The 24,350-nt window shown below is 48.8% G+C and overlaps 1 protein-coding gene across 21 annotated transcripts in view; it reads left to right on the top strand.

The window, feature by feature from the left end:
* CDK12 (cyclin dependent kinase 12) overlaps positions 1 to 18,989 on the top strand; it is a 106,087-nt gene extending 87,098 nt beyond the window's left edge. For 5 of the 21 annotated variants that reach the window (XM_063599096.1, XM_063599091.1, XM_063599088.1 and 2 more), the window contains 2 exons: positions 2,487 to 2,591; positions 18,218 to 18,989. The gene's annotated coding sequence lies outside the window, so the exon portion shown is untranslated. Of the gene's footprint in view, positions 1 to 2,486; positions 2,592 to 7,582; positions 7,631 to 7,728; positions 7,857 to 11,053; positions 11,713 to 16,197; positions 16,353 to 18,217 lie in introns of those variants that run through there. The other 16 variants (XM_063599095.1, XM_063599087.1, XM_063599080.1 and 13 more) reach the window with 7 other exon arrangements.
* The last annotated feature ends 5,361 nt before the right edge of the window (positions 18,990 to 24,350 follow it).

The raw sequence follows: 24,350 nt of genomic DNA, 5'->3' as shown, positions 1-24,350 counted from the left end.
AAAGTGTTAGGGGTGACTGAAGCCTGGGAGAGTTAGTCTCCCCGTCACCTACTCCAGCACAAACCTATAGAATTCAAGATGGTCTAGTGGATGTTTGCAGCCTCAGTGGCTGGAATACACCCCAGGACATTCCAGGACTCTGAGCCAAAAATGGTGTCAGAAAGCTGGATAGGAGTGTGGGCTGCTTTGGGCCATGAGCCTCATACCCACCCTGTATCAGGCAGTGTTTCTGCTAGGGGTGCCAAATGGCCCTGGGGCCTCTATGGGACTGAGGACTCCACAATTGACCCTCCATCTCCATGAAGCCCTTCCAGGCTGAACAGGCTAAGGGACATGACAGAGGTTCTCCTCCTCCTTCCTACCCCCATGCCTGAGGGCCCCTCCCCAGGAGGACAGCTTGATTAAACAGTCGGTGCTGCTGGAATTACTGCACAGCTGGCGCTCCCCCCAGCACCCCGAGCAGAGCAGCAGTGCAGATTAAAATCTCCAATTAGCGTTAAAGTGAAGTGAGGAGGTGCTGAGGCTGCCAAGGAGGCCAGACGTGGGCCCTGGGTTGGCAAAACCCCCACTCTTGCCTGGATTCTGAGTGTCACCCTTAGTCACCCCTACTTTCCCAGCTCCTCTCCCAACAGCTTTCAGTGCCCATTAGTTTTGTATCGCTTGTGCAGAGGGGTGGAAGGGGGCAAATGCCTTACCTAAAATGCTAGGGACACCGTAAGTATGGAGGAGGAGAGCGGTCAGTGCTCATCAAGGGAGATACCCTATTCACTGCCTGCCAGGCAGCCAGGCCAAGGTGACTTCACGCTACAGCTCTGCTTCTTCTTTTTGCTTGAAGAAAAGATAAACAGGATGGGTCCTTTCAGGTCCTTTACCTATGAAGTGCTAGGGGACATGGTGCCCACATGAACATCTCTCTCTGCATATTTTATCCTATCTGACCCATCTGCTCCCACCCAAGTTATGGCTCCTTCCTCCCTCTCTCCATTCTTCTCTCAGCTTTCCTGTGGGCAGGGGTAGGCACAGCCAGGCTTGGGAGCATCGCCATGCCCTGCCACCTGGGTCCCAGCCTGCTCCTCGTTATAGTCTTCCCAGTTTGGGGAAGAGCAGTGATATGCCAAGAATGGAGGCCTCAGACTCTCCCAATCCCTGATTTTTACATGTCCCCCTACAAGGCCCCTCTGCCATCTACACTTTTGCCCTTCATCCACAAAGCCCAAAAGGAAGGCATTATAGCTAGCCATGCCCTCTGACTGCCCTCTGCCCCTTTAAGGGAAATGGAAATGGGTACCCAGCTGACTGAACCTACTCAACACCTCCAGAAATTAGACACTAGGGCATGGTGCCACCCTCCCAGGCTGGCACATGCTACCCTGGCAGAGGATCAAATAACCCCCCCATCATACCCTGCCCCATATCTTCCTCTACTCTCTCCCTCATGCTTTCTCTCTCTCTCTCTCTCTCTCTGTCTCTCTCTCTCTCTCAGCTCAAAGCACAGCTGAGCCTTAAAAGGGGGGTTGAGGGGGTGGAGAGACCAAGCTGGGGCAGGGGGGGTATAGAGCTCCAATAGCACGTTTTCACCTGCCATTTAATTGGATGTATTTTTAATTAATGGGACCTCAGGGACCAACATGAGACAATCTGATATCTGAATAGGGACAGGGGAGGGATTGGGTAAGGGAGGAGGATTGGGCCACTGGGTGCGGTTACCGGGAACCCAGGCCCATCAATCACTGGCCACTTTGCGTTCTGGCATGGAGAATAGCGAGGTGGAGGAGGGGAGGCACTGGGGAGAGGTGCCAGGATTTCCCCCCAACTGCCAGGACCTCCAAACGGATTGGAACTATACTGGTTGACTCAGGTCTGGAGCCCAAAATCACAGCCAGAATATAAGGTGAGGCTGTTTTCTTGCTCCTGGGGTTTTGTCTGGTTGGGCTTGTCCCAGGGAGTGCTGTAAAATTGTGAGAGGAAGGTGGGGACAGAGCTTTGAGGTCCTTGTAGAGAGAAGACAAGAGCTATGGACCATAGAACCAGAGACTATGGAGAGACGGAGGAGAAGGGCAGGGTTCAGAGGTATTTCTGTATGTTTTGACATAAAATAAGTGCCATGGAGATTACATGCAAAATGGCATGCAAATGAGGCCTGGTGCCTTTTGGGGTATGAATCACAGAACCTTGCTTTTGCAAGAAAGGGAACTTGGCCAGGTGCGGTGGCTCACGCCTGTAATCCCAGCGCTTTGGGAGGCCGAAGCAGGTGGATCACTTGAGGCCAGGAGTTCAAGACCAGCCTGGCCAACATGGTGAAATGCCATCTCTACCAAAAAATACAAAAAAATTATCTGGGCATGGTGATGTGTGCCTGTAATCCCAGCTACTTGGGAGGCTAAGGTAGAAGAATTAGCCTGGGCAACAGAGCAAGACTCTGTCTCAAAAAAAAAAAAAAAAAAGGGAACTTGGAGCTCATCTTACCCCACCCCTTCATTTTACAGATGTGAAAAACAAGACCCAGAGAGGGGAAATCATTTGAATCCTGTCCTGGTATTGCTTTGTGTTCCTGGATTTGGAGAATTTCTGGGAACACAGGAAAAGGAAAGGTAGGTAGGTGTTGGGGGAGGAAAGTCAAGGGAAGAAGGTATGCAGGATATTATTCTCCATTGCTTGAAGTCTCAAGTTTCTATCCCCTGTCTTAGAAGCAACTTAGGGGAGTCATGGACAGGTTCAGCTTCTATGGAGCACTATTAGGGGGACATTTCCTCTATACAGCTTGTCCCAGAGATCATCTTATCCATTCTCTTGCTTCCAAGTACACAAATCCCCTACAGCCCCTGACCCCTATGGAATTTTACCATGTCTTATAAGATCTACAGGGAAGGAAATGCATTATTTACCCCACCTCCTTAACCAAGAAGCAAATCCCCCAATCAAGACTAAATGCTGAGCTTTTTTTTTTTGAAATCTTACCACATATTTCCCTGCTGCAATATAATAAGCCACTGGAGAAACTTATGCCAACAAATGTGTTAAGGAGTAGTCTTATACCTCTTGTCCCATGGCAAAGCCTAGAACAGAGATAGAATTTAAATTCAAGGCCCTGAAGGCTGAATTAGAAATGCTCCTGAATTCATGTGGTGCCATGGCCTTAGAGCTCTTAGACCCCTCTGACTCTTGTAGTGTTGATGTACACTGGAGAAAGGGGCAAGTTTCCAGCTGTACCCATCCCCAACCCCTTGCTTCCTTCACTGTTCACATGCTAGGGTTAGGAGGGAAGAAATGAAGGAGAAAGGGGGTTCTCCCACTAGGTTGCCAAGGTGGCATTTCTTGCCATCCTCCTCCTTCCTCAGAAAATTCAACATTTTTAGTTCCATGCTTCATGAGACTAAGTTAGGTTAGGGACAAGGATAGGCACAGAGCTTGGAAAGCAGTGCCAGTAAAAACTTTATCACACTCCCCAGGCCCCCAACACCCTTCCCCCACCCAAGAGTTGCCTTCTCTTCCCCATTTTATATCCCCAAATCCCCTGAGAAGAGCAAGATCTGCCTAAGTGCCCCCCAGCCTCACCCAGCCCTTCCTTCAGACTGTGAGTCATCTCCTTGGCTGTCTCATTGCCTGCCTTCTTAACTGCAGACAGGATGAGAAGAGCTCTCCTCAGATCCCTCCAAAACAGTTTGGAAAGAATTTATCTAGGACCCCGTGCCTACTTCTGAGGGCCCCAGGGGTGTCAGCAGGGGAGGAAGGCTGTGCCAAGGGGCTGGAAAGGAAGATTCTCTTGTTGGGAGAGCAGATAAAAAACCTGAAAGTGGTGACAAGGCAGAGGGCGAAGTTTGGGAACTGAGACCTGAAGTCCCACCTATGGGGCTGGCTGCCTAATGTGTGGCAGGACATTTAGAGCAAGTATGGTTTGTAGGATTTATTAAATGGCTGCTGTTTACAGAGCTGCTGTTTCTACTCTGGAACACACAGCAGTGGAAAGGAGCATGCATTGAAGGAGAGAGGGTGGCAGGCTTTCTGTAAGCCCTCTTTTTCACCCTTTGTCCATCCCTACTCCAACATATTGCAGTCATGTTAGAGCTAGGGCTAAAAGGCCCTAAAAGCATTCAGTCTATATTCTGGGTGTTTCTCCAAGGAACAGAGCTTCCTTTCTTGTAACTCCTGTCAGATCTGCCTCCCACTCCTAAGGCTTTTTTGTTTGTTTGTTTTTGAGATGGAGTCTCACTCTATCGCCCAGGCTGGAGAGTGCAGTGGCGTGATCTCAGCTCACTGCAACCTCTGCCTCCTGGGATCTAGTGATTCTCCTGCTTCAGCCTCCCAAGTACCTGGGATTATAGGTGCGCACCACCATGCCTGGCTAATTTTTGTATTTTTAGTAGAGACGTGGTTTCACCATGTTGGCCAGGCTGGTCTCAAACTCCTGACCTCAAGTGATCCGCCTGCCTCGGCCTCCCAAAGTACTGGGATTACAGGAGTGTGGCTCAGCCTCTCATTTCTAAGGTTTAGCCAAGGGTGCCAGATCTTTGCGGGGAAGAGGGATGACTTGAAGTGAGTGGAAGTTAAAAATGGTAGTACCCAGAATTTCCTGCACTTTGGAGAAAAGAGACTAGGTGGGGTACTCAATGTTAGCCTACGGCTCAACTCTTACTCTAATAGGATCTCTTTCCTCCTTCTCCCTTAAATTTTTCCCACTGGTTGAAGAGAGATCTGGATGTCTAAACCTCCCATCTTGACACCTTGGAGTTTGTTAAGCAGGTCCCCTCTCTGTAGCTTCCAAAGCCATGAAGAAGGGGAAGGAAGGCCAAGACAGGGGTAGATAGAGGTGGCAGTGCCATGGTGTCCATCAGCACCCAAGGAGAAAGGCCAAGGAGAAGAAGGTAACTAGAGAGGAAGCCAGGAGGAGATATCTGCTCCTGAAAAAGCATTCTTACCCCATCCTCTCCTGCTTCCTTGATCACATGCCGACAGGGCTGTTTGCCCAAGTGTGCCAGCTCGCCTGGCTAGTGATCCTGCTCTGCTGTGCAGGCAGCCAGCTCTCTGCCCCAGCACAGAGCACATGCTGAGGTCTCTCACACTCCTTTGCTCACTCATTTCCATGTGTCTATGTTGTGGATTCCTAGAAATGAAGGAGGGGACTGTGGGCTTGAAGATAGGAAGATGGCAGGCTCTGGGGCCCATTGGGCACATATCTGCCTGGCTGGAGGAAGGAAAGAGGGAGAAGGCTGCTGGTAGCTCAGCAAGCTCAAGGTTCTGGTGACTCATAGCAGTGGAGGTGGCTCACAAAAACAACAGAGGGGAAGGGATCCAGGCCTATTAGAGCTCTCTTTTGCCCCATATCTCCCCACTCTGAGCTCTGTGAATGAAGGTCCCTCATCTGGATTGTGGAGCAGGGGAGGCCCCAACTATAAAAAAACAGGGAAATGGGAGAGAAGAGAGCAGGGGAAGCTGAGCATTCCCAGTGAGAGGTATCTCAGTGAGGAAAGGATAGGAGAGGCCAGTTATTCTTGCCCTACTGTATTCATTGGGTGCACAGGGGGTATGGGGCATCCATCTGTGCTAGGGTAGCTCAGTGCCCCTGGGCACTTTCCAGAAGAGGGGTTTCTAGGCAAACACAGTTACTCCTCCCTACCCTCACTTGCCTGCCCAGAACTCTAGGTACCCAGCTGACACTAAATTTTTAGAAGTAAAACAAGCTGTGTTATAACACCAGAACCTGGAAGGATAACTGCTGGGTCTCAGTCCTCTCCTTTCTGGAAACAGACACCTGGGACAAGAGAGAAGCAGCTAGGGACTCCTATGCTGGCTGAACCAAGGTAGTGGTGCAGGCTGTGGAGGTGGGTGCAGAACCATAGATCTTCAGAAGTGTTGATTTCCTCCTCCCTTGTGTGCCAGGTGGGCAGTATGCATCGTCTCCATTTTTCTGATAGAGGGGATAATAGGGTACTGGGTTTGAGGTCACACCAGGAGAAAGAGGCCAGTAAGTGGACCATGAGAACCATTCATGCCTTGGACTCCAGTCCCAGGGGCCTATACTGGATCTGGTAAAGAGTAACAGCTAGGATAGCCGGGCACGGCAAATCACACCTGTAATCCCAGCACTCTGGGAGGCTGAGGCGGGTGGATCACGAGGTCAGGAGATAGAGACCATCCTGACCAACATGGTGAAACGCCGTCTCTACTAAAAGTACAAAAATGAGCCAGGCGTGGTGGCGTGCACCTGTAGTCCCAGCTACTCAGGAGGCTGAGGCAGGAGAATCGCTTGAGCCCGGGAGGCAGAGGTTGCAGTGATCTCCGAGTTGAGATCGCGCCACTGCGCTCCAGCCTTCCAGCCTGGGCAACAGAGCGAGACTCCGTCTCAAAAAAAAAAAAAAAGAGTAACAGCGATCTTGTTTGCCAGTGTATCCAGACACATAATAGTAAACATCTGGCTGGGCACAGTGGCTCATGCCTGTAATCCCAGCACTTCGGGAGGCCGACACAGGCGGATCACAAAGTCAGGAGATCGAGACCTGGCTAATATGGTGAAACCCCGTCTCTATTAAAAATACAGAAAATTAGCCGGGCATGGTGGCAGGCTCCTGTAATCCCAGCTACTCAGGAGGCTGAGGCAGGGGAATCGCTTGAACCCGGGAGGCAGAGGTTGCAGTGAGCCGAGATCGCACCACTGCACCACTGTACTCCAGCCTGGGCAACAGAGCGAGACTCTGTCTCAAAAAATAAATTAATTAATTAATTAAAAAATAAACATCCCATCTTCAGAGAAGGATGGACTAAGAGGAGGAGGGTTCTGTGACAGAGCCTGAGTTCTCATTTGCCTATTTCTGTTCCTTCATTGCTGGCAGCTCTGCTCTCCTGCCAGGATGATGGACCTCTGCCCACTTGCTCTTGGTGGTCCAGAGATGGCTTTGGTTAGAAAAAGGACAGAAGATTAGCCACTCCTTGTGTAGGAAGTCAGGAACAGCTCCATTCCCCCAGCTCTCCCGGGCAGTATCAGAAGCCCCAGGTTCCCTGCTGGGAGATGCATAATAAAGCTCAGTCCTGAACTAAACCAACACATCACCTGGCCCTGGGTATAGAAGTAGTATTGTGAGGGGGATCTTGGGTCTTCCAGGCCAGGTGTAAGCAAATGTAGGGAGTTCAGCCCCAGGAGAGATAAAAGAATCATGCCATGGCCAGGCGCAGTGACTTATGCCTATAATCCCAGCACTTTGGGAGGCCGAGATGGGCGGATCGCTTGAGCTTAGGAGTTCGAGACCAGCCTGGGAAACATAGTGAAACCTCATCTCTACACACACACACACACACACACACACACACACACACACACACACACACACACACACACAAAGCCAGGTGTGATGGCATACATCTCTAGTCCCAGCTACTTGGGAGGCTGAGGTGGGAGGATTGCTTGAGCCTGGGAGGTGGAGGTTGCAGTAAGCCAAGATCGTGCCACCATACTCCAGCCTGGGTAACAGAGTGAGACCCTGTCTCAAAAAAAAAAAAAAAGAAAACATGCCATGATACCACATGCTCCCTAATCCTCTACTTTCTCAAACCCTATTTTCTGCCTGCCTTTTCTTTCACCTCCCTTTAGCCAATTCCATTCCTGGCTACCTCATCCCCTCCAGTCTGAAAGGACGTGGTAAGTACTTGTCTGTTCCCTATGCTTTTCTCTCTCTCACTCTCTTCCTCTCCTCCCAGCTCCCAACTGAGAGCTATCCCTGTTTCAACTCTTTCCAGTGAATGCCACCAGGATCTGAACCCAAGATTCCAGCCTTGGTCACCACCCTGACCCTGAGAATGCCACTGGGATGGGGAGAACTTGTCAGTCTTCATCCTTCCCCACAAGTATACTGAGGCCAGGACAGGTATGTCCACTGCCATGAAGGGCCCTGCCCTGGAGTAGAGGGCAGCCATAGGGGTACAGTGGGGTCCCAGCCCTAAATGTGTGTATGCCTGTGCATTGGGCACACTGGTTTATTAGTGTTATTTCAGCATTGTGATGCAGAGAGAGTAAGTGTAACAGCTGCTCCTTGCTTGCAGTGTTTATTGTTACCTAGAGACAACCTCCTGGCTTTTTCCCAGCTCCCCCTCCCCCCTAGCCCAACCCCCTCCCTGCCAACAATCCTGCTTTCTCCACACTGATGGGAAATTTATAGCTTGCCCGTACCATGCCTTTAACCCTCTCCTATCCATAGGGTAGATGGGCTGAGGGAAGCCAAGTGAGCAGCAGGCATGCTTGGGCACCAGCAGGGTAGAATAATGTGTGGAGGAGGGAGGGGGCAATGACACCCCTCCCCTCCATTCTATGTGTCCAGTCTTAGGCCCCTGCTGCCCTCCTGGCTCTCAGTGGAGAGAAAAGAGGAAATAAATTTGGACCCAGCCTTGAGATCCTGGAAGAGCTCCTTTGGATTTAGCCTTGGGATCCTAGCATCTCCTCACAAAATTATGATCTTCCCTGGGCATCTCTAAGCCACCAATTGGGTTGCCTGCACCTGAGCAAATACAGCAAGGTAGTATTGAAACAGAAGGGTAAATACAGAGTGGCAGAACCCTCAGATCCCTCCTTTATGTCTGAGAGAGAGGTAGCTGTAGAGATGTCATATCAAGACAAGAGGTGCTGGCTTGAGAAATGCTGGCTGGACTTCTACAGCTGGGTAGATGTTAGACATGAAGCCAGCGGCTGAGTCTGGTGGGAGAAGCTGCCCACCTTAACATCACCCTGAGCGCAGCACTAAGATCCTGAGAGACCCCTGGGTCATTCTCTAAGCTGATCTTTTTGATCTGGTTATGCTGCTGCTTTTTACTTTTCCTTCCTGGGTCATTTTCTCCTACACATCTTCTAGTTTGACACCTTGGGGTAGATCCAAGAGACTGAGAAGATGGAGGCATCCTAGTCATGGCCTCAACAAAGCTGGGGAAAGAAAAACTCCTTCTGTCCTCTCTTGACCTTTCCTGGAGGGGCACTGTGTCTTCTACTCACCATCCTCACTGGAAACAGAAGAGAGGAAAAAGCACCAGATTTTAGCAGAAAGGATAGAGGGAAGACATATGGAAAAACTTACTCATGGGATGAAAGACTTCAGATTGGACCTGCTTCTCTTCTGAGATTTTTCTTCTGCCTGCCGGTTTGTTTTTGTGTCTACCTAAGAGGCATTGGATGAAGCACAGTTACTTTTCCAGGCCTCTTCCAGACAGCCTCAGCACAGTTTCCATACAGTGCACTGCTTCTTGGTTCTTCTAAATGTCATGTAGTATGTGTGGTGGTTAGATCACAAGTTTTGGAGACAGACAGCCCTGGGTTCCAGTGCCATCTCTGCCACTTACCAGCTGTGCTACCTTGGTAATTCACTTAACCTCTTTGAGTCCTAGTTTTCTTGTAAAATGCAGAAAAACAACTACTCCTTAAGTTTGTTGTGAGAATTTCGTGAAATAATGTGTGTAAAGCACCTACAACAGTGCCTGATACTCAGTAGGTGCTCACTCAACAGTGGCTGGTGCAAGAGTACTACTACTTTTATGAAGTTAGCAGGGTTGATATTGCTTCAAAGACTTTGTGAGTCCCCTGAGATTAAAGGCCAAATGTATGTGCATATGCTGGGGGAGAATGTAGTTTTCTACACGATGTGGAGTAGGGGTGGCCATCATCTGGAAAGAAAGTAGTCCCAATACTTGACTCAGACTCCCCAAGAAATCAGTTACCCCATTCCTATGCCTCTCAAGCCAGAGTACCTTGGCCACTGTTCTGCCTGGAAGTTCAGCTTCATCCAGGATGGAGGGGGGAGAGATAGTCATTAGAAGGATAGCAGCAACTAGCATTTGCTAGGCACTTTACAGTTTGTTAATTACATTTATCTGCATTAGCTCTTTTGATACCCAGAACCAGTTAAGAGAACTCCATTTATTGATGTCTGTATGCCAGGCATTGTACTGAGTGTGTTTTTTAAAGTATGTTTAAAGCCTATAGAGTATTTCATCCCCTGGATATGCTGTGATTTATAAGGCTCATCCCCTATTTTGAATCATTTGGTTATTTTTTCTGTTATAAAAAATACCACAGTGAATATCCAAACAAATAAAACTTCATGCATTTTATTTTATTTTATTTACTTTTTGAGACGGAGTTTTGCTCTTGTTGCCCAGGCTGGAGTGCAATGGTGCAGTCTCGGCTCACTGCAACCTCTGCCTCCTGGATTCAAGTGATTCTCCTGCCTCAGCCTCCCAAGTAGCTGGGATTATAGGCATGTGCCACCATGCCTAGCTAATTTTCGTATTTTTAGTAGAGACGGGGTTTCATCATGTTGGCCAGGCTGGTCTTGAATTCCTGACCTCAGGTGATCCACCCACCTCGGCCTCCCAAAGTGTTGGGATTACAGGTGTGAGCCACTGCGCCCGGCCTTCATGCATTTTAAATAGCTAATTCTGAGACATGGAATTATTGGTCAATGGATACAAATACCCACCTCCCATGGTTGTGTTCATTTTATTGATGTACACTAATGAGAATATAATATTTATTAGTCTTTCTCGTTGGAATTCTACATTGGAAACACAAGGCGGCCCCTTTTCCCTCCTATACCCAAAAGAGACATTAATAATCTATCAAGGCTTTTAAAATTGAGATCATTGTAGATCCACATGCAGCTGTAAGAAATAATACAGAGAGGTCTCTTGTACATTTTGCCCACTTTCACCGAATGGTGACATTTTATAAAACTACAGTATAATGTCACAACAACCAGAATATTGACCTTGATATAATCTACCAGTCATATCCAGATTTCTCTAGTTTTACTTGTTCTCATATGTATATATATTAAGTACTATACAATTTTATTACCTGTGTAATTTTATGTATCTACCACTACAGTCAAGAAGCTGAACAGTTCTAACACAACAAGAATTCTTCATGTTGCCCTTTTATATTCACACCTCCTTCCCTCTCACCCACCTCATCCCCTCCTTAACCCTTGACACCACTAATCTGTCTTCTAAAATTTCGTAGTTTCAAAAATGGAATAATATAGTACATAACTTTTTAGGATTGTCTTTTTTATTGTTTTAGACAGGATCTTGCTCTGTCACCCAGAATGGAGTACAGTGTCTCAATCATAGCTCACTGCAGCCTTGAAAGCCTGGGCTTATTAGCTGGGCATGGTGGCATGCTCCCGTAGTCCCAGCTACTTGGAAGACTGAGGTGGGAGGATCTCTTGAGCCTGAGCGGCAGAGATTGTGGTAAGCCAAGATCATGCCACTGCACGCCAGCCTGGGTGACACAACAAGACCCCATCTCATAAAAAAGAAAAAATGTTTAAAAAAAAGAAAGAAAGAAAGAAAAAATGCTGGGCTCAAGCCTCAGTCTCCTAAGTGGCTGAGACTACAGGTGCCTGCCACCATGCCAGACTAATTTTTAAATTTTTGTAGGAATGTAAAATGGGGCCTTGCTATGTTGCCCAGGGTGGTCTCAAACTCCTAGCCGCAAGCAGTGTTTCTGCCTTAGACTCTCAAGTTGCCGAGACTACAGGCATGAGCCACTGTGCCTAGGTTGTCTTTTTTCATGCAGCATAATTCCCTGAGATCGGAGTTTTTGTGTGTATCAATAGTTCATTCCTTTTATTTATTCCATGGTATGAATATACCACAGTTTGGCCAGTTACCTGTAGAAGGACATCTGGACTAATTCCAGTTTTTGGCTATTACAAATAAAGCTGCTATGAACATTCACGTACAGATTTTTGTGTGAACATAAACTTTTTCTTATATTACCAGGTTGCCCATCAGCAAGATTCTCTCACTTTGTACTCATTAGCAATGAATGAAATAGCTCATTTCACTTGTTTGCTGAATGTTTTATATTCATAATTATTAAACTTCTTAATTGGGCATGGCACTACTATTCTCTCCATTTTATAGATGTGGAAAATTGAGGCTCATGTTAAATCATTTTCCCAAGGTCACATGTTAAGTGACAAAGAAGAGCCTGGAATCCAAGATAATAAGGCTCTTTCCACCACAGCTGACTTTTCAGGTGGAGACCTTTCTACACTTCACTAAGGTTGCTGAAAAGAGGGTGTGGGTGCTACTAGCAGAGAGATATTGGGGGCAGGGAGAGCACTGGAGCAGCCTGGGTCACTCAGGTCCTCACAGCCAACTTCAGTCCATAGATCAAAAGAGCGGCACAGGCCATGTGGGGTGGCTCACGCCTGTAATCCCAGCACTTTGAGAGGCCGAGGCAGGTGGATCACTTGAGGTCCAGGAGTTTGAGACCAGCCTGGCCAACAGGGTGAAACCCCATCTCTACTAAAAATACAAAAATTAGCCGGGTGTGGTGGCAAGCACCTGTAATCTCAGCTACTCAGGAGGCTGAGGCAGGAGAATCGCCTCCACCAGGGGGTGGAGGCTGCAGTGAGCCGAGATCGTGCCGCTGCACTCCAGCCTGGGCGACACAGCAAGACTCTGTCTCAAAAAAAACAAACAAAAAGCAGCAGTGTCATGGATCAGGGGACCCGTGCCCTTGAAATTGTTTCCCCTTTGCCAGAGAACAAGGCTAAAGTGAATGGTGCGCCTGAGCAATCTATCCAGACACCTGAGACCTGGAATGGGGAAGGGAGGACCCAGCCTTTGGATGCCTATCAGAGGATGAGATATTAAGGTCCTCTTTGGAAATGTGCTGTTGAATGTGTTTATGAGGCCTGAGGAAATTGAGACCTATGATAAGTGAGCTCTCTATTCTGAGGGGTAAGGGAGATAGAGCACTTTTTGTTGTTTTTGAACAGGGGAACTATAGTTCATTTACAAACCCATACATCCACATACACCCCTTGGGCAGGCTCAGTGTCTAGGACGTGGTAGAGAGGGCATGAGCACAGTGGAAGCAAAAATGCCAGTTCAGTGCTTAGTGCTGACTTTACCACCGTTCTTCATGGCAACTGAACTCATGGACAGCTCAGGAGAAGCTAGAGAAATTGTTTTGTCTGTCACTCAGCCTCTGGGGCACTGGTTGAAGCTGACAGGTGGAAACCTAGAGTTGGCCCAGACATGATGAATGCAGAGATGCCAATTTGTAGGAGAGTAGGTTTGGCTCCTCTCCTGGGAGTTCTGTCTGGCCAAAGGCTCCCACCTCCCACCTCCCGCTGGAGCTGGCTCTTTTATAGTTGATGTTACCATTGCTCTCTTGGCCTATTCCAGCAGCTGTGGACTCCTAACAGTTTTCCCCACTCGCTTACAGCTGCAGAATCAGGCTAAGATTATGTATCACTCCTCCATCTTCTTGGGCCCATCAGGAACAGCATATCTCCCAGGGGTACCCACTGTCCCTGCCCAGTAGTCCCAGCCATGTGGGATATAAACACTGAGGCTAGACCTGGAATGGGGACTATAAGGATTATTTATTTTTTTATTTTTTTGAGATGGAGTCTTGCCCTGTCACCCAGGCTGGAGTGCAGTGGCGCGATCTCGGCTCACTGCAACCTCCGCCTCCCGGGTTCAAGCGATTCTCCTGCCCCAGCCTCCCAAGTAGCTGGGATTACAGGCGTGCACCTCCATGCCCAGCTAATTTTTGCATTTTTAGTAGAGACGGGGTTTCACCATGTTGGTCAGGCTGGTCTCAAACTGCTGACCTTGTGATCCACCCGCCTCAGCCTCCCAAAGTGCTGGGATTACAGGCGTGAGCCACCGTGCCCGGCTGGGGACTATAAGAATTATATAGGCACCACACTTTATCATCGAAACAACTAGAGATACCCATTCTGAACCTCTGTCCTCTGGTTGGGAGTTCTTAGACAAAGGGAGACCACTCTTTACTAGCTCTTTCACCTCTACCCACTCTGAGATTTTCTGGCTCTGGGAGGTCCTGACTGTGGCTGGGAAGACAGCTACCTTCTCTTAGAGCCAAGATGGTGAGGAAATCTCAAGACCCCTCCCTGCCTTGTTCCCTTTCCTTGGCTGCTTCTCTATTCAGGTCCCCACCTCTCCTGGTACCAATCCATTCCCATTCCTTCTTTCTGTTCTCCTCTCTCTCTCAGCAAGTTTTTTATGTGATTACAGGCACTGCATGGTAATTAGTGCTAAACTCATTTGCACAACTACAGTTAATTGGCTACAACAATTAATTAATGTGTTGGAAATTTGGCACTGGAAAAAAAAGTTTGTCATCAAAAAAAGGGCAAAAAATTGTAGAGTGAGGTACCCATAAAAATCGAGGGTAGGCTTCAAAAGCCCAGCTGGGCCTCAAACTTCAGGCCTGCCTCAGCTGCTTTTCCACTCTCAACTTCAACGCATTTTCCTCTCTCATTTTTTTCCTCCTTTCTTTCTCTGTCTCTCTCCTCTCCTTTTTTTTTCTTTTTCTTTTCTTTTTTTTTTTTTTTTTTTTTACAACTTAAGCAAACTCATTTCCCTGATAAAATATAGCATGACTAATGGCTAGAGCATGTAAAAATCATTGGGAAAATGTCCTTGGAAGACGAATGCATTTTCAGCAGAATAATTAACTTAATTAACAAATTCACATGCATATTCATCAGGCTATTAATGTCTTCTCGGCTCAGCTTGATGAACATTGCGGTAATAACCATCTCATTTACATACTGCATTCTACTGCGATCCAAAACAGAGACAACATACAGGCGTATACACACACACACACTCACACACACGAATACACACAACATGCCTGGGCCACTCTTGACTTCCAGGTTGGCTGGGAGAGTGTGTGTGTGTAAGCGAGGCAGGGTAGGGAGTGGGTGAGTGGGAACCCTGACTGGGTGGTGTGATCTTTAGATGGCCATGAGTCAGGTGGGCTAGGGATACCCACATGTAAATATCTGAGAGAACTCAATATTCTCTCTCTCTCTCTCTCTCTTTTTCCTTGTTTCCATTTCTCTGTGTCATTTTCTCTCTTCTTCTCTTGCTTCCCACCCCCCCCCGCCCCCATATCTCTCTAGGGAAAAACTTGGTATCTGTGCCAACTTTTTTCCCCCTCCCCTCCTCCCTCTTTCTTCTTCTTCCACTCTCCCAACTGCTGCCAGCCGGCATCAGCGCCGAATTGCCATCTCCTTGAGCTCTCTGTGGAGCAATCTCAGAGAGCAGTAAGGTGTGACGCGAGGCTCTGCCGGCTTCGCAGCACCGCCTGCGGAAAGAGCGCAGGATGGCGGAGGAAGATTAAGAGAAATCGCGAGCAGGGCTCGGCTGCCATTGGTGTGTGCAAACGCCGAGGAGGAAGGGAGAGGGAGAGGGAGAGTGAGGAAGGGGGGAGAGAAGGGGGAAAAACCAGCAGCTGTCGGCCTAATTCTTCTAACACTCTGCTTGTGGTCATATTAGAAAAACAGATTATGCCCCTCGGTGCCACTCACTTATACTTGACATACGTTAATGTTCTATATCTCCATTTTCCGGTTCTTGATGACGGTGGACTTGAGGTCGAGGAGGATGGGGGCCTGGGTGGCCAAGGGGCACAAAAACCCCTGTCCTCTCATTCTCTCCTGACCTTGAACCCCAGTCTGTACTCGCCCTTTAGAAAGCAAACCAGTTTACATCTGATGCCACCATTTGGCGTTTTACAGCCCCTTATAAGATGCAGAGGTCAGAGGATACCTGGAGGACCTTACCCCTAAGTTACCCCTCCTTTGTAGTCTTAATAGGTCACTTTAGGACCAAGTGAGACCAGCTTTTGTGGCACTACCCCCCAACCTTTCTATGGGCTCTCTCCCTCAAATCAGAAGTTGAGGGTCAGAGAAGGGAGTCTATGATAGTGTGTGTCCCAAGAGGGGGTTACAGAGAAGCCATAAGCAAAACAAGGCCAGGATTGTTTCTGGGTTGCTATGGAAACCAGGTTCCCTCCTCCTGGCAGGAATGGAGGAGTGCCTAAGGCCTTCCTCCTACCACTAATCCTGAGGATTGTAAAGGCGGAGTTTGCTAAGGCCTGGGGAAAGGGCTGGTCTTGGAGGACAAACCAACCATTCCCTATAGCTGGCCTGCTATTCAGAGGTCTTTGACCCCCACCTTTCCTACCCTCCCACCTCTATATTCAGTCAAAGGAGGCTTTTTCCTCTGGTACCTTGTCCTCTATGGAGACCTGTTGCTTAGCAACCACTAGTGCTTTCTTCTTAATAACTAACACGGACGGAGAAATAAAATATCTGTGTCTATATTCAGTTCCCCTCCCCTGTCTATTTATATTTAATAACGAAGCCCTGTCTTGGGTTCCCTTAGCACCTGCCTTAGAGAGCTCTTAGAGGGATTATCCGCAGCCTGAAGAAAGAAGGTTACAACTGAGGAAGAACTTCTGAACAGGGAAGAGTGGAAGAAAAGACTGCAGTAGGTAGAGCATCAAGGGAAGCTGTGGAAATATATTTTCTTAAGTACAGGTAGAGAGGGGAAACAAAATATTTAGAACTTGGAATGCGGGAAGGGGATATCCACAGGGATTCTTAAGGGACGGCTCCAGGTCCTGGAGTGGACCCTAACAGCTGCTTCCAGGCTGGCATTTGCCACTCCCCACGCCCTTCCCTGCCCCTGCTTCCTGGCCACTTCCAGTCTATGTCCCTCTCATATTTCTTTTGTTTGTTTGTTTGCTTGTTTGTTTTGAGACAGTCTCGCTCTGTCGCCCAGGCTGGAGTGCAGTGGTGTAATCTCGGCTCACTGCAAGCTCTGCCTACTGGGTTCACGCCATTCTCCTGCCTCAGCCTCCTGAGTAGCTGGAACTATAGGCACCCGCCACCACGCCCGGCTAATTTTTTAGTATTTTTAGTAGAGATGGGGTTTCACTATGTTAGCCAGGATGGTCTCGATCTCCTGACCTTGTGATCCGCCCACCTCAGCCTCCCAAAGTGCTGGGATTACAGGTGTGAGCCACTGCACCCAGTCTGTTTGTTTGTTTGTTTGTTTGTTTAAAAAAAACGGAGTTTTGCTCTTCTTGCCCAGGCTGGAGTACAATGGCATGATCCCAGCTCACTGCAACTTTTGCCTCCCAGGTTCAAGCGATTCTTCTGCCTCAGCCTCCCAAGTAGCTGGGATTACAGGCATGCACCACCACGCCCAGCTAATTTTTGTATTTTTAGTAGAGACGAGGTTTCATCATGTTGGTCAGGCTGGTCTCAAACTCCTGACCTCAGGTGATCCACCCGCCTCAGCCTCCCAAAATGCTGGGATTACAGGCGTGAGCCACCGTGCCCAGCTTCCCTCTCATATTTCTATCTGTAAGCAGCCTGTTGGATCTCCAGTTTCCTAGTGTCTGGATGTTGGTATCCAGGAGAGGGGGCTGTGCTGATGTGTGTCCCCCAAGGTCTGGGTACTTCCCCGTTTTTCAGTCACTAGGAAGGAGTTCTTCTGAGCTCTCCACTAGAAAACCCCACACCTGACCTGGCAGTGGGGGCTGTACAATAACCAAAAAATGAGCAAGGAAGGTCTACAGTAGCCTAGGCCTGTATGTAGAGTCAGGAAACTTGGATTTAGTCACTTCTCCTTACTCTCCTGTGATCCCAGGTTATTATCCACTTGATCTTTTAAAGCCCTTGTTGCTTCATCTATAGGCCAGGAATAATAATAAAGTTTACTTTACTGGACTTTAGCAGGATCAGTTAAAGTAATATGTGAAAGAAAATATGCTGCAAACTGTCACATTTAACTAAAATATTTTAAGTTCTGGAAAAGGTCTGATTGCTAGGGAGAGGGAGGCATCATGAATCCAGCCCAGCCCTGGGCTTAGGAGTGTCCCTTCCCACAGCTGTCACGGCCTCTGGTCTTCCATTAGTTTGTTGGCAAGAGGGGTATGACTCTGCTCTCTGGTCATTAGGGCAAGGAGCTATAAAAATCAAAATCAAACACCAAGCAGTCTAGGGAGAGTCGTGCAGTGTTGTCCCTATCATTTTTCTCACCTCAGACCCAACCTCTGGCCTCTAGTTTTCGGCTGCCAAGACAGCAGCCCTACTGACACCCCACCCTGACCCTCTGCCCCTTTCGGCAGTCAGCACCTTTGCTGCCATCGTGCTAGCTCACAGACTGTACAGTTTCACCCACCATACCCCCCTTCTCTGCACCTCTTCCAACCCGAGCCTTCTGTGGCAGACAGATGGGGTGTCTGCGATGGAAAAAGCTCTGGGCTCTACGCCGTCTTGGGTGGGCAGCCCCCCTCCCCAACTCTCCATTACTCCCTCTCCCCACCTAAGACACTCAGATTCACCCCAGGCAGCACTAGAAGGGGCTGAGAATTCCAACTCTCTTCTCTTCTCAGGCTCAGCTCCGGAAGCAGACCCAGAATGGCATCCTTCTCTGAGACCCAGACCCCAGCCCCTCTTCATGGAAGACCAGCACAAAGGAGGAAGTAGGTTAGGGAATGGTAAGGCTCCATGTGATGGGACTAATGTGGAGAGGCCTGGGGCCTTTCCCTGAGGACTGGATGGCTGGAGTTTGGGAGCCTGAGTTGACAGAGGAGGCTAAGCCCGGGCAGCTACTTTGTTCCAGAAATCTAAGGTCCCTGGAGGGAGGCTCTGCTTTGGGAGGGGGAAGGGAGCTAACATTGCAGAGCACCAACTGTGAACCAGGTACAATGGCAGAGCCTTTCCATACCTGTACTCACAACTAGCGGGTGAGGAGTCAAGGCAAATAGGTGTCTCATAGCTCCCCATATCTCGGCAGTCGACCACCTCCTCCTTTGATTCTCTGATGTCACTGCCAGTTCTCCTCCTATTGCTCTGACCTGTCTTTCTCTGTGTCCTTTGCAAACTCATTCTCAACTCCTTAGACTCAGTCAAGTCCCCCAGTTACACACTTCCATGGTACTATATATCGTTCCTTCAGAGCACTTAACACAGTTATTTCCTATGTATTTGTCCAGTCATTTGAATAATGATCCTAGTTTCATTGGATGGAAAGTTCCACAAGGTCAGTGACCATTTCTATCTGTGTTCACCAATGTGTTCCCAGTGCCCAGAAACAATGCCTAGCATAAAGCAGCTGTTTTGTAAATACTTGTTCAATGAATGAATAAATGACAAAAGAACATCTCTCTGGCCTAAACTCCCTTCTTAGCCACTCCCTCACCCTGAGCTCACCCACCCCAATGTGTGGACCAGGGAACAAAGTACCTGGGAGGTCAGGCCACCTTGTTCTCCCTCATCAGGACAGGACCAGTCCTAGTTTCAGGGTATGGGGCCATTGCTGTGCCAGAGCCTGGTCCTGCCTGTCTGCTCTTCAGCTTTTCCAGGGACTGAGGTAATTCAAAGTCTCAACAGTTTTTCCCCACATGGAGGCCTGAAATCATTCATGTGAGCTGGAAAGGGAGGGGAGTTCCATCAGAGGAAGGTGCTCTGAAGAAAATCCCTCTTTTTTGCCTTGCCGAGACTGCAGAGACCATCTGTTGCCACCCCTCTGTTTGCTTCTGTCCTCTTACCCTGGACTTCAGGGAAAGAGACGGTTAAACCAAGTAGGAGGGATAGGCAGTTTACCAGATGCAGGACAGGCTGCTTGATCCTGAAAATGTCTGGGGAGCTAGGTGATGAGCTTCAGCCAGGTGATTGGAGCAGAGGAACACAGAATCCAGGAACAGCCAGTCCTTTGGGGCTGTACTCCCTAGACCCTGGGAAGCAGGGCATAGATAAAATGACCTTTATGAGGTGTCCAGCCTCCAGCCCAGGGCTTTATCTGACTCCTTTGCTGCCCTTACCATCTGACCTCAAACAATGTTCCCAAATCTGTTAAGAGTTAAAGTTAGGCCAAACGTGGTAGCTCCTTGCTGTCTGTGGCTATTCCCCATTCTTAACCTTGAACAAGCACACAGACGTTTGCCCATCTCCCAGCCCAGAGCATCTCTTCATCCAGCTCAGTGCCAATACCCAGTGCTCACAGCAGCTTCTCAGCCCCCTTATCCTAACAGTGCCCGTCAGCACCCAGGTATCTAGGGTCCTGGATCTGGGAAGCCACTCTGGGCAGTGTTGCTCTCTCTGACCCCACCTGTTCTCTGGGCCCTAATGAAGCAGGACAACTCAAGGCTTCAGGCCAAGTCCTTGTGTCCTTATCAAAGGCAACATCTGTCCCCTCCAAGAGGATAACCCCTGGGGGGAGGAGGGTGAGACAGGCACAAGGGAGAAATCCTGATCTTGCCTGGGCCCTCACCCCAGATTCCACTGCAGGCATAGATTGGGGGTGAAAGCCAAGACAGTCACAGAAGCCCTCACACACACATGCCCCTGCATGGGCCTTCATGCCTCTGAGCCCCCACATATGAATGCCCCTCTTGGGCTCACCCAGCTACCTGGGCTGCTGCTGCTGCCAAGCGGCCTTCTTTTATTCATGCGTTGTTTTATTGCTGGCAAATGCTGCTGCTTGCTGCTGTTGGAGGCGTTCCTGCCAAATCCATCCCAACATCTTGGCCTGGCATCAGGGCGGCATGCTAATGTGGAAATTTAAAGAGCCGCTCGGCTTTAAATCGGAATTTTAAATGAGCAGCAGTGCTCCGAGGGGACCTGGGCAAAATCGAACAGTATCTGATCCACCCTTCCTCCTCCCACACCCACAGCATCACCCCAAGTTCCTCCCACCCCTCCCTTTGATTTGGACATTAGAGGAGGTATTGGCATGGGACATCCTAAGGGAAGAGAGAGGTACCAGGGCAGAGGAATTTGTTCAAGATGGGGGTCATCTGGACCAGTGAGGAGCTAGGATCACTCTGGACCAAGAATGGATCTACTCCTTGCTGTCATAGGCAAATGACCAAATACAGGATGTTCCACAAGGGAGAAGGGCTAGAGGTAATGAAACTGAAGTTACTCCCTCACTTCCCGTTTTACCAGGAAACAAGAAGAGAAGGCCTGCTCTGCAGAGAAGAGGGAAGGTGGAATTCCAAGAAGACACTCACACACAACATACTCTTGTTGCCAATGGGATGTGTGCACACAGCTGTGCATGCAGGCTGGGATGCTTGATGAGGTCCCTGCAGCACATATACACATAGCTCACACATCACCCCTGCATGGAGAGGAATTATCTGCACATGGAGGGCGGTCTTTCTTTCCCTATCCAGGACACTATTGTAACCCCAGAGCAAGCTGGCTTCTGCAAGTTGCTAGCCTGAACTGTGCCCCAGGTTTTTCCGTGGATCCTAATTTCCCGGATCGTGGCAGCTGCTTGAGTCAGCCATGGTGATGGATCTCTGCAGCTCTTCTGCCAGGACAGGGGCAGGGGGAACCTGAGGTCATCCTGTGCACCTGTCTTGGCCACAGTGTGGTGCCTTCTCTGGTGATCACCAAATGACAGGCTCAGACATCTCATCTGGGAGAGGTTTTGGAAACAGCCTTGGCTTCAAAGGAAAGAAGGGGCTAATGGGAAGCGAGAGAGGCAGAGTCTGTGCCTCCTTGTGATTCCCTCTCCTTACCTATCTCCAGGAGGTAGGTAGCCCCTCATTAACAGAAAACATTTTTTTGAGTGCCTGCCCTCAGGGAGACACCATGCTTTACTTTAGCACAGTGCCTCACAATTTTCTGGATTGACAGCAGCCCTCAGAATCTGGATGTGCTGTCCCCATTGGAGGGTCCACAGTAACACACATGGTGACATCCACCTTACTCATGTTAGGCTACCAGGCCAAGGGATGCTCCAAGACCTTCCCTAGAATTCCTCCTCCCTCAAAGAAGGAGCCAACTCCTTCAGGGGCTGGTGTGGCTGCCAGCCAAGAGGCTTGGGGCAGGCCTGGGGCATGCAGCTGATACCTGCCCACCAGATCTCCAAGGAACACCCTCCTCCCCCACTCCCACAGCCTCATTCAGATGGCCACTGGGCTACAAGGAGACAGTGCTCACTTCTCCCCACTCCCAGAAAAAACTTCAAAGCTGGACAGCCTCCCTTTCCATTGTAACCTGTTCCAAGATCCTCCACTTAGACTAGATACACTAACGACCCACCAAGCAATTTTTCCAGGCAGGACCAAATGTTTAATATAGTAGGGGTTGAGCTAGGCCTAGGTACGGAAACTTGAGGAGTGAGGCTTGGGCTGGAATTCTGGGAGAAGTTGTTGAGGTCAAGAGAGGTATGAGGAAGAACAACTTGATGTGAGTGAAATAGGACAGGGGGACATGAAGGGGAGGGCCTGAAAGAATCTGCCTCTCTCATCTAATTATCAACATGTAAATAATATGCAAATAACACACTCTTTGTCTAGAGACCACAAGGCCAGTGCTTTTTGGAAGTGGATTACAGAGGGCCCACCAGACAGCATCTCTGAGATCCTCAGATATGGGACACCCAGGCTCAAGAGAGAGGCCAGAGTGCAGCCATCTGGTTCTTGCTTATTCCCTGGATTGGCTCACTTTCTGTGAGCCTCAGTTTCCCTATGTGTGAAATGGCAAGACTACTGGATGGTCTCTAAGGGTTTTTTCCAGTACCGACAGTCTGGGATTGTATGACCTGGGCCCAGTGCCAGGGCAGAGTGGAGGGTTTGATTCCATTCTGGGGTGGAAGCCAAGATCCTTGGCTCTCTTGCCCCTGCTGCCCACCTCAGCAGTTCTGTCATGCTGCCCCCGCAGCCCCCAACATACCTGCCATCCCAAACATGGGCAGTTTTCTGAAGGCAGTGTTTTCTTCCATCCATGCCTTTACCTACACTGTTTTCTCTGCCTGGTATGCCCTTCCTGTTTCAGCCCCTCAGTTGGCTAAGTCCTCCAACTCCAACAGCCTTGCCTACCTTACTCCTCCACTCCCCAGTTCTGACAAGGTGCCTCCCTTCTGGGTGCCTCTATGCACTGTCTCTTTACTTCTCTCTTGTCCCACTAGACCATGAACTTTTGGTTTTGTTCAAGACTAAATCTCCATTATAAGTGTATTAGTTTCCCAAGGCTGCTGTAACAAATTAACCACAACTCTGGTGTCTTAAAACAACTGAAGTTTATTCTCTTACACTTCTGGAGATCAGAGGTTCAACATCCATTTTATTATACCAAAATCAAAGTGTTGGCAGGGGTATGCTCTTTCTGGAGGCTCTAGAGGAGAATCTGTTCCTTGTCTCTTTCAGCTTCTAGTGGCTACTAGCATTCCTTTGCTTGTGGCCCCATCACTGCAGTTTCTGCCTCTGTCTTCACATCACCTTCTACTCTTTGATACATGTATAATTTCTCTCTCTCTCTCTCTTTCATAAGGACACTTGTGTTGGCATTTAGGGCCCACCTGGATAATCCAGAATAATCTCCCCATCTCAAGATTCTTAATCACATCCTCAAAGATGAACCCATTTTCCAGTTAAGGTAACATTCACAGGTTCTGGGGATTAGAACATGGACATATCTTTAGAAGCTATCAGACTACCAAAATAAGCAAAGACATTTTAAAATTTACCATTTATTAAGTACCATATGCCAGACACCTACATACATTTTTCTCACCTCAATTAAGTTTTACAATAACCCTGAAATGTAGGTATTAATGCCTGTATTCTATAGACGAGGAAACTGAGGCTCAGGGAGATTGAGTCACGTGCCCATTGTCACGTAGCTGGTAAATGACAGAACTGGGGTTTGAAACCAGATGAGCTGGGCTCCAAAGCCAACATGCTTTTTGCCTCACCAACAGCCTCTGAGCCTACTCCAGGCCCTGGCACAGGTTTCTTGCCTGAATGGATGCAGAAAAAGAAAGATAGGTAGACAAGAGAACAGACGACGAGGCCCAGCATTTTTAGTGATACTGCTTCTAGCTTTCTTTTGCCAAAGCCCCCTTACCACCCCTCTTATTCTCCCCCACCAACCCTGACCCCTTGTTTCAGAAGCCTGGAATACCCCCCAGCTTGCAGCCCCCTGCCAACTACTGCTGCCCAGAAGGGTGGCACAGTGCCTGGACTTCAGGCAGAATCTATCAAATCACAGAACCAGAGGGTGTCTGGAGGTCACCTCATCTAGTCCTCTGTTCACATCCAGCCCTGCTCACGAGGACAGGGGCAGACAGGTTCAGGGTAGTGGGCAGCAGAAGGATGAAGTGCCCATCTCCCTTCAGCTGCCCTTTCTCCTTTCTTACTTCTTACACAATTTATATTGGAAGTCCTCACTCAGATCTGACTTTGCAGACATCATGCATAATGAGAATTGGCCAGAATCAGGAGTCCTATGGTCATAGGACTGACCCAGTCCTAGATTCTCCAAAAAATAAAACGAGATTTTTGGCTAGGTCCTTTCACCTCTGTGGGCCTCTAATTCTTCATCTTTAAAATGGGATCGATAATAGGGGTAATAATAATACCCAACTCACAGGGCCTTTGGGATAATAACACAGCCCAGGAAAGAAGCATCCAACCCACGGCCTGGAGCAAGGCAGGTGCTGCAGGAATATTTTATAACACCCCCCCTCAGCCCTCCAGCCAAGCCCCTTTATCCTGGGTAACACAGGGC

Source organism: Pan paniscus, chromosome 19 (assembly GCF_029289425.2).
Source record: "Pan paniscus chromosome 19, NHGRI_mPanPan1-v2.0_pri, whole genome shotgun sequence".
NCBI lineage: Eukaryota > Metazoa > Chordata > Mammalia > Primates > Hominidae > Pan > Pan paniscus.
Note: the sequence above shows the minus strand (reverse complement) of the source record. Positions and strands in the feature narration are given on the sequence as shown.